At 44.9% G+C, this 20,549-nt stretch overlaps 1 protein-coding gene across 1 annotated transcript in view; it reads right to left on the bottom strand.

The window, feature by feature from the left end:
• Positions 1–20,549, bottom strand: part of LOC138663424 (oocyte zinc finger protein XlCOF6-like) — a 394,108-nt gene that overhangs the window by 168,368 nt on the left and 205,191 nt on the right. The gene's annotated exons all lie outside the window — the stretch shown is intronic.

Raw genomic sequence — 20,549 nt, forward strand, 5'->3', positions numbered from 1 at the left:
TCAAAACGGGAGAAAAATAACGACCATCGAGCCTGTCTCGGATTCAACCGTTTGGCAGACTCAAGATAAGTCAAATTCTTTTGATCTGTCAAGACCACCACGCGATGCTTGGCTCCTTCAAGCCAATGACGCCACTCCTCGAATGCCCACTTCATGGCCAACAACTCATGATTACCAACATCATAATTACGCTCAGCAGGCGAAAACTTTCTAGAAAAGAAAGCACATGGCTTCATCACCGAGCCATCAGAACTTCTTTGCGACAAAACAGCCCCTGCTCCAATCTCAGAAGCATCAACCTCAACCTGAAACGGGAGCGAAATATCTGGCTGGCACAACACAGGGGCAGAAGAAAAACGACGCTTCAACTCCTGAAAAGCCTCTACAGCTGCAGAAGACCAATTGACCACATCAGCACCCTTCTTGGTCAAATCAGTCAACGGTTTAGCAACAGTAGAAAAATTAGCGATGAAGCGCCGATAAAAATTAGCAAAGCCCAGGAACTTTTGCAGGCTCTTCACAGATGTCGGCTGAGTCCAATCGTAAATGGCCTGGACTTTAACAGGGTCCATCTCGATACTAGAAGGGGAAAAAATGAACCCCAAAAATGAAACCTTCTGAACTCCAAAGAGACACTTTGACCCCTTCACAAACAAGGAATTCGCACGAAGGACCTGGAACACCATTCTGACCTGCTTCACATGAGACTCCCAATCATCCGAAAAGACCAAAATATCATCCAAATACACAATCAGGAATTTATCCAGGTACTCTCGGAAGATGTCATGCATAAAGGACTGAAATACTGATGGAGCATTGGAAAGCCCGAATGGCATAACCAGGTACTCAAAATGGCCCTTGGGCGTATTAAATGCTGTTTTCCATTCATCGCCTTGTTTAATACGCACAAGATTATACGCCCCTCGAAGATCTATCTTGGTGAACCAACTAGCCCCTTTAATACGAGCAAACAAATCAGACAGCAACGGCAAAGGATACTGAACTTTGACTGTAATTTTATTAAGAAGGCGGTAATCAATACAAGGTCTCAAAGAACCATCCTTCTTGGCCACAAAAAAGAACCCTGCTCCTAACGGTGATGACGACGGGCGAATATGACCCTTCTCCAAGGATTCCTTTATATAACTCCGCATAGTGGCGTGTTCTGGCACAGATAAATTGAACAATCGGCCCTTAGGAAACTTACTACCAGGAATCAAATTAATTGCACAATCGCAATCCCTATGAGGAGGTAGGGCACTGGCTTTGGGCTCATCAAATACATCCCGATAATCCGACAAAAACTCTGGAACTTCAGAAGGAGTGGAAGACGAAATAGACAAAAATGGAACATCACCATGTACCCCCTGGCAACCCCAGCTGGACACAGACATAGATTTCCAGTCCAATACTGGATTATGAACCTGTAGCCATGGCAACCCCAAAACGACCACATCATGCAGATTATGCAACACCAGAAAGCGGATATCCTCCTGATGTGCAGGAGCCATGCACATGGTCAATTGGGTCCAGTACTGAGGCTTATTCATGGCCAAAGGCGTAGCATCAATTCCTCTCAATGGAATAGGATACTGCAAGGGCTCCAAGAAAAAACCACAGCGCCTAGCATACTCCAAGTCCATCAAATTCAGGGCAGCGCCTGAATCCACAAATGCCATAACAGAATAGGATGACAAAGAGCAAATCAGAGTAACGGACAATAGAAATTTAGACTGTACCGTACCAATGGTGGCAGACCTAGCGAACCGCTTAGTGCGCTTAGGACAATCGGAGATAGCATGAGTGGAATCACCACAGTAAAAACATAGCCCATTCCGACGTCTGTGTTCTTGCCATTCAGCTCTGGTCAAAGTCCTATCACATTGCATAGGCTCAGGCCCGTGCTCAGATAGTACCGCCAAATTGTGCACAGCTTTACGCTCACGCAAGCGTCGATCGATCTCAATGGCCAAGGACATAGACTCATTCAGACCAGCAGGCATGGGAAATCCCACCATGACATCCTTAAGTGCTTCAGAGAGACCCTTTCTGAAGATTGCTGCCAGAGCACATTCATTCCACTGAGTGAGCACAGACCACTTTCTAAACTTCTGACAATATATCTCCGCTTCATCCTGACCCTGACACAGAGCCAGCAAGATTTTCTCTGCCTGATCCACTGAATTAGGTTCGTCATAAAGCAATCCAAGCGCCAGAAAAAACGCATCAACATCACGCAATGCTGGATCTCCTGGCGCAAGGGAAAATGCCCAGTCTTGAGGGTCACCACGTAACAAGGAAATAATGATCTTTACTTGTTGAACAGGGTCACCTGAGGAGCGAGGTTTCAAGGCAAGAAACAATTTACAATTATTTTTGAAATTCAAGAACTTAGATCTATCACCAAAAAACAAATCAGGAATTGGAATCCTAGGCTCTGACATCGGATTCTGAACCACAAAATCTTGAATGTTTTGTACCCTTGCAGTGAGATTATCCATCCAAGAGGACAGACCTTGAATGTCCATGTTTACACCTGTGTCCTGAACCACCCAGAGGTAAAGGGGAAAAGAGAGACAAAACACAGTGCAAAGAAAAAAAAATGGTCTCAGAACTTCTCTAATCCCTCTATTGAAATGCATTAGTACTTTTGGCCACCTGTACTGTTATTACCTGGTGGTCAGGACAATAATGGACCTGGTGGTTAAGAGCACACGGAATGACCTGATAGTTACTGATAATAAAGGACGAGCTCTGGGACGTGGGAACTCTGCTGACCGCAATCCCTAATCCTATCAAACACACTAGAAATAGCCATGGATTGCGCCTAACGCTCCCTATGCAACTCGGCACAGCCTAAGGAACTAGCTAGCCCTGAAGAAAGAAAAATAAAGCCTACCTTGCCTCAGAGAAATTCCCCAAAGGAAAAGGCAGCCCCCCACATATAATGACTGTGAGTAAAGATGAAAATACAAACACAGAGATGAAATAGATTCAGCAAAGTGAGGCCCGACTTACTGAACAGACCGAGGATAGGAAAGGTTACTTTGCGGTCAGCACAAAAACCTACAAAAAGACCACGCAGAGGGCGCAAAAAGACCCTCCGCACCGACTCACGGTGCGGAGGCGCTCCCTCTGCGTCCCAGAGCTTCCAGCAAGCAAGACAACAATAAAAATAGCAAGCTGGACAGAAAAATAGCAAACCAAAGAAATACAAGCTGGAACTTAGCTTCTGCTGGGAAAACAGGTCACAAGAACGATCCAGGAGTGAACTAGACCAATACTGGAACATTGACAGTTGGAAGCTGGACAGAAAAATAGCAAAGCAAAGAAATACAAGCTGGAACTTAGCTTCTGCTGGGAAGACAGGTCACAAGAACGATCCAGGAGTGAACTAGACCAATACTGGAACATTGACAGGTGGCCTGGAGCAAAGATCTAAGTGGAGTTAAATAGAGCAGCCTGCTAACGAATTAACCTCGTCACCTGTGGAAGGAAACTCAGAAACACCCACCAGAGGAAGTCCATGGACAGAACCAGCCGAAGTACCATTCATGACCACAGGAGGGAGCCCGACAACAGAATTCACAACAGCCCTACCATCGTACATACGTGATACATCAGACTTATTAGTGAGAATAGAAGACATCACTGTTGATACTGATACTCTCTTGGCATCAATAGATGTAGAGGCTTTGTACAGCAGTATACCTCACGAAGTGGGCTTGCAAGTTGTGGATATTTTTCTTAGATCAAGAGGGGTTCAGTTCACCGAACACAGTCGGTTTGTCAATCGCCTCCTCTATTTCATATTGACGCACAATTATTTTCTTTTTGAGGGGAAGTTCTACCACCAGCTCAGGGGCACAGCTATGGGCAGTCCATGTGCCCCTACCTACGCTAATTTGCTCCTGGGCTGGTGGGAGGACACGGTGGTCTTCGGGGAGGAGAGTCTGTCTAAGTGGGGCCCCCAGATAGTTTTCTGGGGGCGCTATATTGATGATGTCCTAATTCTGTGGTCAGGAGATGTGGCCTCTTTCAATACCTTCGTTAAGAGTTTGAACAATAATAACATGGGTCTCAGTTTTACCTCCGAAATTAATGGTGATAAGATCAACTTTTTGGATGTCACAATCAGCAAGGAGGGAGATGGGCATCTAGCGACCTCCATCTACAGAAAACCCACCTCTACAAATAATTTATTGAGTTGGAACAGTCATCATCCATATGGGCTCAGGAGGGGGATACCCAAAGGACAGTATATGAGAGCAAGAAGGAACTGTTCATCTGATGCTTCTTTTTATACTGAGACACGAGACCTGAAAAATAGATTTCTTGAAAGAGGGTATCCTATGAAGGTACTTCGTGAGGCTTTTAAACAGGTCGAGACAGTTCCTAGAATTAGCTTATTACATCCTGTAAATAGGGTTGATGAGGACCCCCCTCTGAGACTCATTGGTATGTTTGATGACTGCTCCCATGAGGTGAGGGACATCATCAATAAATATTGGGCTATCTTATTGGCAGATACAGACATAAAAGATTGCCTCCCTGAGACACCCATGATCACCTACAGAAGAGGGAGATCTCTTAAGGATCAACTTATACATAGTGTTTTCTCTGCTCCCAAAAAAAGTGGAACATGGTTGGATAAGAGGCAATTTGGGACTTTTCGCTGTGGAGCCTGTTCGTTTTGTGGATATTTAGACACCGGAAATTGTTTCTCCAGTGCAAATACAGGACAGGTTTTTGAGAGCAGACATTTTGCAAATTGTAAAACAAGTGGTGTTGTATATTTGTTTAAGTGTACTTGCCCGTTAAACTATGTGGGGAAAACAAAAAGGGAGCTAGGAAGGAGGATTGGGGACCACCTGGGTGACATTAGACATGCCAGAGACACCCCAATATCTAGACATGTTCGGACGGTACATCAGGGTGATCTCAAGTCCTTTACCTTCTGTGCCATTGAAGTGGTAGTCCCTTCCATCAGGGGCGGTGATTGGGATCGAAAGATCTTACAAAAGAAACTAAAATGGATCCATAGACTGGATACGGTCTTCCCAAAAGGGTTGAACGAACAAATGAACTTTGGTTGTTACCTATGACTATCATACAGTTAGGGCCAGACAGTGGACAGTGACACAAGTTTTGTTATTTTAGCTGTTTACAAAAACATGTTCAGAAATACAATTATATATATAATATGGGCTGAAAGTGCACACTCCCAGCTGCAATATGATAGTTTCCACATCCAAATCGGAGAAAGGGTTTAGGAATCATAGCTCTGTAATGCATAGCGTCCTCTTTTTCAAGGGACCAAAAGTAATTGAACAATGGACTCTATGGGCTGCAATTAACTCTGAAGGCGTCTCCCTCGTTAACCTGTAATCAATGAAGTAGTTAAAAGGTCAGGGGTGGATTCCAGGTGTGTGGTTTTGCATTTGGAAGCTGTTGCTGTGAGCAGACAACATGCGGTCAAAGGAACTCTCAATTGAGGTGAAGCAGAACATCCTGAGGCTGAAAAAAAAGAAAAAATCCATCAGAGAGATAACAGACATGCTTGGAGTAGCAAAATCAACAGTTGGGTACATTCTGAGAAAAAAGGAATTGACTGGTGAGCTTGGGAACTCAAAAAGGCCTGGGCGTCCACGGATGACAACAGTGGTGGATGATCGCCGCATACTTAATTTGGTGAAGAAGAACCCGTTCACAACATCAACTGAAGTCCAGAACACTCTCAGTGAAGTAGGTGTATCTGTCTCTAAGTCAACAGTAAAGAGAAGACTCCATGACAGTAAATACAAAGGGTTCACATCTAGATGCAAACCATTCATCAATACCAAAAATAGACAGGCCAGAGTTAAATTTGCAGAAAAACACCTCAAGAAGCCAGCTCAGTTCTGGAAAAGTATTCTATGGACAGATGAGACAAAGATCAACCTGTACCAGAATGATAGGAAGAAAAAAGTTTGGAGAAGAAAGGGAACGGCACATGATCCAAGGCACACCACATCCTCTGTAAAACATGATGGAGGCAACGTGATGGCATGGGCATGCATGGCTTTCAATGGCACTGGGTCACTTGTGTTTATTGATGACATAAGAGCAGACAAGAGTAGCCGGATGAATTCTGAAGTGTACCGGGATATACTTTCAGCCCAGATTCAGCCAAATGCTGCAAAGTTGATTGGACGGCGCTTCATAGTACAGATGGACAATGACCCCAAGCATACAGCCAAAGCTACCCAGGAGTTCATGAGTGCCAAAAAGTGGAACATTCTGCAATGGCCAAGTCAATCTCCAGATCTAAACCCAATTGAGCATGCATTTCACTTGCTCAAATCCAGACTTAAGACGGAAAGACCCACAAACAAGCAAGACCTGAAGGCTGCGGCTGTAAAGGCCTGGCAAAGCATTAAGAAGGAGGAAACCCAGCGTTTGGTGATGTCCATGGGTTCCAGACTTAAGGCAGTGATTGCCTCCAAAGGATTTGCAACAAAATATTGAAAATAAAAATATTTTGTTTGGGTTATGTTTATTTGTCCAATTACTTTTGACCTCCTAAAATGTGGAGTGTTTGTAAAGAAATGTGTACAATTCCTACATTTTCTATCAGATATTTTTGTTCAACCCTTCAAATTAAACGTTACAATCTGCACTTGAATTCTGTTGTAGAGGTTTCATTTCAAATCCAATGTGGTGGCATGCAGAGCCCAACTCGCGAAAATTGTGTCACTGTCCAAATATTTCTGGCCCTAACTGTATCTGTTGATGCTATTTTGGCAATGAGATAATCTGTGCTATCGACCCGAATGGGTCAGTTTAGCTTATAAGTATCTGTCCTTATTTTTTGGACACAGTATCTGCTAGTGCCTGTGGATAATATCTTGTCTGCGGAAGTAACTTGGGAACGTGTGCGTTTTTTAGTTTGGTCACTTTAATGATATGTGCCCTGGTTCTTTATAAATATATTAGCCATTCCTTGGCGTGAATAATGGTCATACTGCAAGCGGTATGTTTGTATCTGTGCATCTACAATTGTGGGTAAGTCCATATTAGGCAGTTGTCAAATGCATAACGGGCATGTGCCCATGCCTGGCACTTGCGTTCTATCATGCTGGTCCTTTATAAATATATTAGCCAATCCATGGCAGGAATAATGGTTATACTGCAAGCGGTATGTTTGTATCTGTGCATCTATAATTGTGGGTAAGTCCATATTAGGCAGTTGTCAAATGCATTAACGGGCATGTGCCCAGGCTTGGCACTTGTGTTCTATCATGATGGGGTATTGTATTAGCGAGATATGAAATATACGCATGGTATTAACCATGCTTTTATATACTGCGTGTGCGCAATTCTTGCGCTGTGATAAGCATCTATCAGTTTCTTTAAACATTCTTCTTTTACTCACTGAATATACATGTTTTTGGGACTAGCGCACTAGCGTAATGGGCGCTCCAAAAAAGAGATATGGAAATTATGGGATTGCCCATAGCTTCATAACCTTATCACTATCTGCACCTGCGCATTTGTGGGCATGGAAGGCTAGTTTATATTTAAGAGTGTGGGGCGTACCTGGAGTTCTGGCGCCGACGCAGTATGCAATGTTTTTTTTTTACTCAGGAGTGAGATTGTGACGCGGTTATCTTCATGGTACCAACTATGTATGTACATACTGCGCGTGCGCGATCATCTGGCGTCTGCGCTGTTATAGCTATTCAGTATTTTTTCTGAATATGCTCATTAAGCATGCGTACGTTTTCGGCGCCTGCGCATTAGTTCCAAGGGGCGCTCCACAAATGTGATGAGATGGGGCTGCTCGTAGGGGATTTCCCACGTCATGATCGGCACTTGCGCATCGGTGGGTATGGACGAACGTTATCCCTTACTTGAGATTATGGGGCGTACCTCTGATGCTTAACGCCGGCGCAGTACATACAGGAGGCGTCATATGACACGATGACCCCTTTTGGTTGCAATACCGGAAGTACTTGGGACATGAACGCCGGGGAACTGCTGATTCCGTCTATGTTAATGATCTGCCTTTAAAACGCACACGCTGTGGCACCTGTCTGGGAGCACCATATCTGTGAAGGATCGACCCGATGGTGGTACAGACTATTTGGCTTACCTGCACCATCCATGAAGGAAGCTAAGTAACCCTTTATATATCTGTTAAACTCCTGATGAACCTCCTGTTATATGCGGAGGGGAAACGCGTTGAGTTTGGGAAAGGGAGTACCCTGATTAATCGAGTGTTATGCTAAAATGATCATTTGGGTTTGTTTTAGGTCAGAGAGATTTAGGAGGACTGTGTCTTTATAGTATTCTGGATTATTGGTCTCATGTTTAGGAGGTTATGTGTTATGTTTGCTAATGACAGGTGTTATGAAGGCAATCCAGAAACACAGTGTGCTTAGCGATCAGAGCGCACACAGTGATCTGACAAATACCCAAAAATACAAGAACGAGCTCTGAGACGTGGAAACTCTGTAGACTGCACACCTGATCCTATCCTAAACACAACTAAAAGCGGCTGTGGATTGCGCCTAACAACTACCTAGGCAACTCGGCACAGCCTAAGAAACTAGCTAGCCTGAAGATAGAAAAATAGGCCTGACTTGCCCCCAGAGAAATTCCCCAAAGGAAAAGGCAGCCCCCCACATATAATGACTGTGAGTAAGATGAAAAGACAAAACGTAGGGATGAAATAGATTCAGCAAAGTGGGGCCCGATATTCTAGGACAGAGCGAGGACAGTAAAGCAAACTTTGCAGTCTACAAAAAACCCTAAAGCAAAACCACGCAAAGGGGGCAAAAAAAACCCACCGTGCCGAACTAACGGCACGGCGGTACACCCTTTGCGTCTCAGAGCTTCCAGCAAAACAAAAGACAAGCTGGACAGAAAAAAAGCAACAAAAAAGCAAAAGGCACTTAGCTATACAGAGCAGCAGGTCACAGGAACAATCAGGAGAAGCTCAGATCCAACACTGAAACATTGACAAGGAGCAAGGATAGCAGAATCAGGCGGAGTTAAGTAATGAAGCAGTTAACGAGCTCACCAGAACACCTGAGGGAGGAAGCTCAGAAGCTGCAGTACCACTTGTGACCACAGGAGTGAATTCAGCCACAGAATTCACAACAGTACCCCCCCCTTGAGGAGGGGTCACCGAACCCTCACCAGAGCCCCCAGGCCGACCAGGATGAGCCGCATGAAAGGCACGAACAAGATCGGAAGCATGAACATCAGAGGCAAAAACCCAGGAATTATCTTCCTGAGCATAACCCTTCCATTTAACCAGATACTGGAGTTTCCGTCTAGAAACACGAGAATCCAAAATCTTCTCCACAATATACTCCAATTCCCCCTCCACCAAAACCGGGGCAGGAGGCTCAACAGATGGAACCATAGGTGCCACGTATCTCCGCAACAACGACCTATGGAATACATTATGTATGGAAAAGGAGTCCGGGAGGGTCAAACGAAAAGACACAGGATTGAGAACCTCAGAAATCCTATACGGACCAATAAAACAAGGTTTAAACTTAGGAGAGGAAACCTTCATAGGAATATGACGAGAAGATAACCAAACCAGATCCCCAACACGAAGTCGGGGACCCACACGGCGTCTGCGATTAGCGAAAAGTTGAGCTTTCTCCTGGGACAATATCAAATTGTCCACTACCTGAGTCCAGATCTGCTGCAACCTATCCACCACAGAATCCACACCAGGACAGTCCGAAGACTCAACCTGTCCTGAAGAGAAACGAGGATGGAACCCAGAATTGCAAAAAAATGGAGAAACCAAGGTAGCCGAGCTGGCCCGATTATTAAGGGCGAACTCAGCCAACGGCAAAAAGGACACCCAATCATCCTGGTCTGCAGAAACAAAACATCTCAGATATGTTTCCAAGGTCTGATTGGTTCGTTCGGTCTGGCCATTAGTCTGAGGATGGAAAGCCGAGGAAAAGGATAGGTCAATGCCCATCCTACCACAAAAGGCTCGCCAAAACCTCGAAACAAACTGGGAACCTCTGTCAGAAACAATATTCTCAGGAATGCCATGCAACCGAACCACATGCTGAAAGAACAAAGGTACCAAATCAGAGGAGGAAGGCAATTTAGCCAAGGGCACCAGATGGACCATTTTAGAAAAGCGATCACAGACCACCCAAATGACTGACATCTTTTGAGAAACGGGAAGGTCAGAAATGAAATCCATCGAAATATGTGTCCAAGGCCTCTTTGGGACCGGTAAGGGCAAAAGCAACCCACTGGCACGAGAACAGCAGGGCTTAGCCCTAGCACAAATCCCACAGGACTGCACAAAAGCACGTACATCCCGTGACAGAGATGGCCACCAGAAGGATCTAGCCACTAACTCTCTGGTACCAAAGATTCCAGGATGACCAGCCAACACCGAACAATGAAGTTCAGAGATAAGTTTATTAGTCCACCTATCAGGGACGAACAGTTTCTCTGCTGGACAACGATCAGGTTTATTCGCCTGAAATTTTTGCAGCACCCGCCGCAAATCAGGGGAGATGGCAGAAACAATGACTCCTTCCTTGAGGATACCCGCTGGCTCAGATAAACCCGGAGAGTCGGGCACAAAACTCCTAGACAGAGCATCCGCCTTCACATTTTTAGAGCCCGGAAGGTACGAAATCACAAAGTCGAAGCGGGCAAAAAATAACGACCAACGGGCCTGTCTAGGATTCAAGCGCTTGGCAGACTCGAGATAAGTCAAGTTCTTATGATCAGTCAATACCACCACGCGATGCTTAGCTCCTTCAAGCCAATGACGCCACTCCTCGAATGCCCACTTCATGGCCAGCAACTCTCGATTGCCCACATCATAATTACGCTCAGCGGGCGAAAACTTCCTGGAAAAGAAAGCACATGGTTTCATCACTGAGCAATCAGATCCTCTCTGTGACAAAACCGCCCCTGCTCCAATCTCAGAAGCATCAACCTCGACCTGGAACGGAAGAGAAACATCTGGCTGACACAACACAGGGGCAGAACAAAAGCGACGCTTCAACTCCTGAAAAGCTTCCACAGCAGCAGAAGACCAATTAACCAAATCAGCACCCTTCTTGGTCAAATCGGTCAATGGTTTGGCAATGCTAGAAAAATTACAGATGAAGCGACGATAAAAATTAGCAAAGCCCAGGAACTTTTGCAGACTTTTCAGAGATGTCGGCTGAATCCAATCCTGAATGGCTTGGACCTTAACTGGATCCATCTCGATAGTAGAAGGGGTAAAGATGAACCCTAAAAATGAAACTTTCTGCACACCGAAGAGACACTTTGATCCCTTCACAAACAAAGAGTTAGCAGGCAGGACCTGAAAAACCATTCTGACCTGCTTCACATGAGACTCCCAATCATCTGAGAAGATCAAAATGTCATCCAAGTAAACAATCAGGAATTTATCCAGATACTCACGGAAGATGTCATGCATAAAAGACTGAAACACAGATGGAGCATTGGCAAGTCCGAACGGCATCACTAGATACTCAAAATGACCCTCGGGCGTATTGAATGCAGTTTTCCATTCATCTCCTTGCCTGATTCTCACCAGATTATACGCACCACGAAGATCTATCTTAGTGAACCAACTAGCCCCCTTAATCTGAGCAAACAAGTCAGATAACAATGGCAAGGGATACTGAAATTTAACAGTGATCTTATTAAGAAGGCGGTAATCAATACACGGTCTCAGCGAACCATCCTTCTTGGCTACAAAGAAGAACCCTGCTCCCAGTGGTGATGACGATGGGCGAATATGTCCCTTCTCCAGGGATTCCTTCACATAACTGCGCATAGCGGCGTGTTCGGGCACGGATAAATTAAATAATCGACCTTTAGGGAATTTACTACCAGGAATCAAATTGATAGCACAATCACAATCCCTATGCGGAGGTAGAGCATCGGACTTGGGCTCTTCAAATACATCCTGATAATCAGACAAGAACTCTGGGACCTCAGAAGGGGTGGATGACGAAATCGACAAAAATGGAACATCACCATGTACCCCCTGACAACCCCAGCTGGATACCGACATGGAATTCCAATCCAATACTGGATTATGGGTTTGTAGCCATGGCAACCCCAACACAACCACATCATGCAGATTATGCAACACCAGAAAGCGAATAACTTCCTGATGTGCAGGAGCCATGCACATGGTCAGCTGGGCCCAGTATTGAGGTTTATTCTTGGCCAAAGGTGTAGCATCAATTCCTCTCAATGGAATAGGACACCGCAAAGGCTCCAAGAAAAACCCACAACGTTTAGCATAATCCAAATCCATCAGATTCAGGGCAGCGCCCGAATCCACAAACGCCATGACAGAAAACGACGACAAAGAGCATATCAAGGTAATGGACAGAAGGAATTTGGACTGTACAGTACCAATGACGGCAGACCTAGCGGACCGCTTAGTGCGCTTAGGACAATCAGAAATAGCATGAGTGGAATCACCACAGTAGAAACACAGACCATTCAGACGTCTGTATTCCTGCCGTTCAACTCTAGTCATAGTCCTATCGCACTGCATAGGCTCAGGTTTAACCTCAGGCAGTACCGCCAAATGGTGCACAGATTTACGATCGCGCAAGCGTCGACCGATCTGAATGGCCAAAGACAAAGACTCATTCAAACCAGCAGGCATAGGAAATCCCACCATGACATCCTTAAGAGCCTCAGAGAGACCCTTTCTGAACAAAGCTGCCAGCGCAGATTCATTCCACTGAGTGAGTACTGACCATTTCCTAAATTTCTGACAATATACTTCTATATCATCCTGACCCTGGCACAAAGCCAGCAAATTTTTCTCAGCCTGATCCACTGAATTAGGCTCATCGTACAGCAATCCGAGCGCCAGGAAAAACGCATCGACACTACTCAATGCAGGGTCTCCTGGCGCAAGAGAAAATGCCCAGTCTTGAGGGTCGCCGCGCAAAAAAGAAATAATAATCAAAACCTGTTGAATAGGATTACCAGAAGAATGAGGTTTCAAGGCCAGAAATAGCTTACAATTATTTTTGAAACTTAGAAACTTAGTTCTATCTCCAAAAAACAAATCAGGAATAGGAATTCTTGGTTCTAACATAGATTTCTGATCAATAGTATCTTGAATTTTTTGTACATTTATAACGAGATTATCCATTGAAGAGCACAGACCCTGAATATCCATGTCCACACCTGTGTCCAGAATCACCCAAATGTCTAGGGGAAAAAAAAAAAAGTGAACACAGAGCAGAAAAAAAAAAAAATGATGTCAGAACTTTTTCTTTCCCTCTATTGAGAATCATTAGTTTGGCTCCTTGTACTGTTATGTTTGCTAATGACAGGTGTTATGAAGGCAATCCAGAAACACAGTGTGCTTAGCGATCAGAGCGCACACAGTGATCTGACAAATACCCAAAAATACAAGAACGAGCTCTGAGACGTGGAAACTCTGTAGACTGCACACCTGATCCTATCCTAAACACAACTAAAAGCGGCTGTGGATTGCGCCTAACAACTACCTAGGCAACTCGGCACAGCCTAAGAAACTAGCTAGCCTGAAGATAGAAAAATAGGCCTGACTTGCCCCCAGAGAAATTCCCCAAAGGAAAAGGCAGCCCCCCACATATAATGACTGTGAGTAAGATGAAAAGACAAAACGTAGGGATGAAATAGATTCAGCAAAGTGGGGCCCGATATTCTAGGACAGAGCGAGGACAGTAAAGCGAACTTTGCAGTCTACAAAAAACCCTAAAGCAAAACCACGCAAAGGGGGCAAAAAAAACCCACCGTGCCGAACTAACGGCACGGTGGTACACCCTTTGCGTCTCAGAGCTTCCAGCAAAACAAAAGACAAGCTGGACAGAAAAAAAGCAACAAAAAAGCAAAAGGCACTTAGCTATACAGAGCAGCAGGTCACAGGAACAATCAGGAGAAGCTCAGATCCAACACTGAAACATTGACAAGGAGCAAGGATAGCAGAATCAGGCGGAGTTAAGTAATGAAGCAGTTAACGAGCTCACCAGAACACCTGAGGGAGGAAGCTCAGAAGCTGCAGTACCACTTGTGACCACAGGAGTGAATTCAGCCACAGAATTCACAACAGTTATGTCACCTGCAAGTCATTGTACTTTATGAGCCCTTGTGTATATGTTGAATTGGTAATTACATGATATGTGGAGTATGAATGATCAGCACATTTAACAAGTATTTATATATACGAAAAAGACACCCTATTAGCAACCGGGTATTATAAATCCTTCTGACATGTATATATGTTTTAAATTTACGTAACATCCTGCCTACCTTTTGTTTAGGGTCAGATCAGTGTAGTCGTCGTGGAGCCGGGGCGCCATTTGCGTCTTTTTTAGGGTGCCGACCCCCGCGGATAGGAAGTGTTAGTATAGCTAGCGTGATAGGATCATCGAGTCATTGCTATTGACTCACCATCCTTTCTAGAGGGGCACTGAGTGTTTGTTTTTTCCACTCTCTGTCCCAGTAGGGCCCACTAGGGATAGCAGGGAGAGTCGACGAGGAGCGGGGGCGCCATTGCGCAGGTGTTGTAGGGTGCCAACCTCCGCTGGTAGGTAGGGTGTTTTAGTCTAGTGTAGGGATCGGCACCATCCTGGCCTTTCCTATGGTATGCTGCTATTTTGGTGATGGTGTAGTTGTGCACATATATGGTATTTAGTTTTTATTATATTATATTAATAAAAGTTAACTTTTAATTCTTGGGATTTTTTCTGTGAGCTCTATAATATATACCCAAGGCTGTATATTTTTGTTTTTTTCTGTGAAATTTGCCGAGATTGGGGTAGCAGCCCTTTATGCCATGAAGGGGATACTGCCCCCACTACCGATATCTATGGGCGAACCGTTAGACGTGAGTCAAGAGGGGGTGATCTTTGAATGGGATGCGCCAAGGATCCAACCAGACGGGTCCAGACAGGAGGGCTCTTACGTTGTTGGGCTCACCTGGGAGCAGTACAGACAATTCTTAGTTTCACAATGGAAAGGCCGAGAACAAACAAAACAGACTGTCCAAAAAGTACCGAAATCTAAGACTAAACGTGGCAAAAAGGATCCGGTGAGACGAGGGACAGTGTTAGCCTTTCACCCGAGGAGGGGTTGGGGCTTCATACTGGAGCCGACCTTGCCGACCAAAATCTTTGTTGCCAACTATAATGTGGAAACCCAGTCCCGTGGTGGGGCCCCTAATCGAAGCTTGTGCAGGGGGGACCATGTGACCTACACCCGCCACCGGGGTGAGCAAGGATGGTATGCCAAGAATGTCCAACGATATGAGCCTACTGTGGTGCCATCTACTGCCGCGATTAAGATTAATGACAGTAACCCCCTGGTCTTTGAACTAGCAGGCCCTAGCACTACTACCACCGTGTGTATCGTTCCTTCTACTGAATCTGCTACAAAAATTGACATCCATATCAAACCCACTAATGACTTGACCACACCGGAGAGACAATCCACAGACATCAGGACAGTGTTGGATGAGAGCACGGAGCCAGACCTTCCTTGGTCAGGAAGTGGTCACTACCGGCTGATGTCTTGTCACTTGCTATAGAACTAAACCTCGAAAACCTGACAAATGTACATAGTTAACTGTTTCCTGCTCTTTTGCTACTTAAACCCATCTAGGGTTAATCCTTAAAGGGGTCCCTTTGTTTACCCGGGATCCCTATTGTTTTATTTTATTTTGCACAAGTTCATCACTGTTTAAAAGACTGCCGAATCATGGACGGTGAATGGTTCACAAACTGTTTTGTAAATAGTTCCCACCTTCTTAAAGGTGCCCTCTACTGGTTTGACAAAGAAAGAAGGCTTTGTGAAGAGACTGTTTTTGAATACAGCACAGAAGTTCTTGCTTTTCAACGAACTTGCAGATAGAGAGAATCTGCACTACCTCAAAGAGACTTGGTTCCCCCTTAAAGGGAATGTTCACGTGTTGCACTTAAGTATAATGTTGCCTTAAGAAAGTTAAGTTGTAATAATTTTGAGATTTAGGAAATGTTAATAATGTTACTAGGGATTGAGGACAGGAAAAGTTGGAAGCCGAATTCCAACATAGTGAACCCGTAGGGGTTAGAGAGTCCTCCTGAGAACCACAGAGAGATGGTTGGTTGTGCTGATAAAAGAACAATGGCAGTGGGCCCAGACAAGGAGCTAGGCGGTCCTGCATTTGTAAAGTTAGAAAAATAAAGAAAAAGTTGAGTTTGCATTATAGTACTTTATAGTAATCCTTTAGTGGGTTCAGCCTATACGCCCTTAAAGAGAAGTTAAATTATTGTTCAGAATTTGCACTTAGTAGAATACCCGGCAGGGTACCAGAAGTTATTTATAGTCAAGAGTGTTATTTAAAATATTTAACCTTGTTTTCTTTTGTAATGTTCAAGTGTCCTCACCTCCCATAAAGGGAAGCATTGTTATATTTTCCTTGCATTTCAAAAATTTGCATGTCTTTTGCTAACATGTATTGTTGTTCTTCTTCCCAGTCCAGGAGTACTGGATTTAACCGGGAGGGAGTGCAGTGCCCCAGAGACCTGGTCGTTGCAGTAATGTGGCTCTGCCACTAAGGGGAGTGATGGCACGTCTGATGGCACTAAAGGAGTTCATCTGACCAGGTATCACCAGCACACATTACACTTCACACTCCGGCCACTAGGGGGAGCAAAAGGTTTTATTTATTAGGCCACTCCTCACACTGGTAAAACTAGGGGTTGGATAGGAAGTTAGACAGAAGCTGACTGGGTTTTGTCCAGGCAACATCCCGTGGCAGGGGGTGTTGCGGGGGAGACTACAGGGGAGTCCCTGTCAGGCGTGGGAACCTGGCAGAGACTTAGCGACAAGGACAGATCGTTACAGAGCCGCACCTGCACTACCTTGCGGCGGCATCTAAAGAAAGGACACGAAGCAAAGGATATTGTGGACAGTGAGAAACGAGATCAAGCATAAAGGAGAGCCAGTAGGAGTCGTGCTCCGAGAACGGCAACATCCTACTGAGGCACGTAGCCGGTGACCGGAACACCGAGGAAGTAACTGACTTTATGCCTTACTTCAAATATCGCAGGACAGTTAATTATAGGTTGGCTGTCTACCTTACATCACCTAAGCAGACATAGGGGGCAACCGTGGAGAGGGGCATCTTTAGGGTCTCAGAATAGCTCCGAACCTTCCCATCAAACGGGTGCGTCCTAGCCATAACAAACTTGGGGGACGGAGAATAGAAAGAACGAGAAAGAACTAGAAAGAACAAGAACAGAAGTTGTGAGGACTATCCCGAATGCTCAGCAGGGAATAACTACAACACACAGGCGCTAGTGGTAGGCACTGATTTCCACCTGCAAAGGGAACTCTGGATGTGCCTTCGGACTGACCGGTCTCAGACAGCCCTGTTAACAGTGCTCTGGATTGAGGATCCCGAAGCCTTCAGTAAAGAGGTAAAGAGACTGCAACCCTGTGTACCATCTAGCTGCCATCACATCACCCCAGTGGACCCCAAGCAGCGTCGGTCCCCTGACCGAATACCACAGGTGGCGTCACAAAGCCTTAGCTGACTTTTACCATCTCTTTTATTGGACGCCCCTTAGCAGGGTCACGGACCGGGTCCAGCCACCGTGACATCCCCAGAACTGAGCCAGAGAGGACCGGTACCGAGTAAACCGCGGCCCTGCGTCTGGGGGCGCTCCAATAACAGCAAAGAAGAAGAATGCAGATAGCACTCACCGGTCCTTAAAACTTCATCCTTTATTCAAACTTTAAAATGTCATGGCCAGAGGAACAGGTTTCTGGTATGTGCGAGCTGGTGTAAGACGACGGCCGTTTCGCGCCACTCAGCGCTTCAACGGGTCTATACGTCAGAGGATATGACGGTGAGTGATATACCTCCCATCATATCAACCACATGACAAAGTGCAAAAGACACAACTGTTAAAAACATTGCCACATTATTTGTATAAAAATGTCTGTATAGCAAAGAGAAAAGAAGGACAACACCTATGTCACATTACCGGAGAAACAATTTCTTAGTATAAACTTGTCGGGGAGTTATTATTATGCCTGGCTTGGCCTGTAGCAGGGAGAAAAAAAAAACGGATCTATGCGCCCTTAGGGACCAGACTTACCTAGTTATTTCACAGGAATATGGACATGTCCATTCTATCATTTAACCCCATAGGTCCCATTGCGCCTGTGCGCATGATCCATTTTGCTTCTCGCTGCAAAAACAATCTTTGTAAATTTCCACCGTCATATCCTCTGATGTATAAACCCGTTGAGGCGCTAAGTGGCGCGAAACGGCCGTCGTCTTACACCAGCTCGCACATCCTCTGGCCATGACATTTTAAAGTTTGAATAAAGGATGAAGTTTTAAGGACCGGTGAGTGCTATCTGCATTTTTCTTCTTTGCTGCATACACCCTGTTTTTGCATGAGCACCCGGAGTCCATAGAGGCGGTCTCTATCCGGAAAGCCCTCCATTCAGCGTATGGCTGTCTGGCCCCACAGCAGTGCCGTTATATTTTTCTTCTTTTTTGCATTACAGTACCATGTAAACCTATGGAAAACAAAATCCGCAGTGCACATGCTGAGGAAAAAAATGCGTGGAAACGCTGCATTGTTTATTCCGCAGCATGTCAATTCTTTGTGCGGATTCCACTGCGGGTTACACCTGCTCCATAATAGGAATCTGCACTTGTAAAACTGATGGTGGAACCCGCACAAAAACCGCAGTAAATCCACAGTAATTCCGCAGTGAATCCACAGGTAATCCGCAGTGCGGTTTAGCTGTGGATTTACAAAAACAAGGTGCGGAAAAATCCGCAGACATCCCACCTACGTTGTGCACATACCCAAACTTTAGCCCCAACCCTAACCCTAACTTTAACCCCAACCCTAACTTTAGCCCAACTCACTTTAGCCCAACTCTAACTCTAATGGGAAAATGGAAATACATGCATTTTTTTTAAATTGATTATTTTTTCCTAACTAAAGGGGTGATAAAGGGGGGTTTCATTTACTATTTTTTTTTTATTTTGATCACTGTCATAGGGTCTATCCCAGTGATTAAAATGATCCAATAGGAAAATATCTCCTATTGTTGCTGGTTGCCGGCCGGGAGATCTCGGCGGGCTCACTGCGCATACGCCAGTCATTTTCTCCCGGAAGAAGCCGGCGGCACGGGGGACTTCAGGGGGGCTTGCAGGGAGAACGTAAGTATTTGGGGGGGGGGGGGAGCGGGGGACCCTGTTTCTTTCTTTCCTATTAAATGGAAAATAGAACTTTTTTTGTGGTCGCCGCTATACCATTAATAATGGCGATCACAACATCGGGGTCGGTAAAAACTAACCCGAATCATGTTCTCTGGGGTCTTGGCTACCCCTGGCTACCGAGATCATGGATAAATTCTGACGCTGGGGGGCGCTATAACCTTAAACCTCAGCACCGTTAACAAGCGGCACTGTGGTTTAAGTACCCTTAATTGCCGCCGTTAGAAGGCGTATCGGCGGTTGTTAAGGGGTTAAATGTAACTGTCATCATTCTCCCCTGCTTGCACCTATCTCCGGCAGAGCAGGAGAGAATGACAAGAGCCGTGTTCAGCACCCGGAGCCGGGGAACAGCTCTTTCTGTAACGCTTCTTCCCTGGTGCCCGTACTTGTGGTACTGATGCGGCACACGTGTGCCATAAGTATTACACACACGGACACTGACATCTCCTGTACCGGAAATATCAGGACGTGTGAAAGAGGCGTTAGAGCAGGATTTCATGTTTGGCAGCTGTCACACACTAAAATATTTTTCCATATTTTGTCCCACTGAGTCATGTGAGGTCTTGTTTTTTGCGGGACGAGTTGACGTTTTTATTGGTAACATTTTCGGGCACGTGACATTTTTTAATCGCTTTCTATTCTGATTTTGGGAGACAGAATGAGCAAAAACCAGCTATTCATGAATTTCTTTTGGGGGAGGCGTTTATACCGTTCCGCGTATGGTAAAATGGATAAAGCAGTTTTATTCTTCGGGTCAGTATGATTACAGCGACACCTCATTTATATCATTTTTTATGTTTTGGCGCTTTTATACAATAAAAACTATTTTATGTAAACCATAATTATTTTTGTATCGCTTTATTCTGAGGACTATAACTTTTATATTTTTCTGGTGTTGGAGCTGTATGGCGGCTTGTTTTTTGCGGGACAAGATGATGTTCTCAGCGGTACCATGGTTATTTATATCCGTCTTTTTGATCGCGTGTTATTCCACTTTTTGTTGGGTGGTATGATGGTAAAGCATTGTTTTTTGTCTTGTTTTTTTTTATGGTGGACACTAAAGGGGTTAACTAGTGGGACAGTTTTATAGGTCGGATCGTTACGGACACGGGGATACCAAATATGTGTACTTTATTGTTTAGATTTTTTTTCTATTCAAATATTGATTTAATGATAGAATACATATTTTTTTTTTATTATTATTATTTTAAATTTTTTTTATTTTACTTCATTCTATCTTTTTCACTTT

The sequence above is a fragment of the Ranitomeya imitator genome, chromosome 2 (genome assembly GCF_032444005.1).
Source record: "Ranitomeya imitator isolate aRanImi1 chromosome 2, aRanImi1.pri, whole genome shotgun sequence".
Taxonomy (NCBI): Eukaryota; Metazoa; Chordata; class Amphibia; order Anura; family Dendrobatidae; genus Ranitomeya; species Ranitomeya imitator.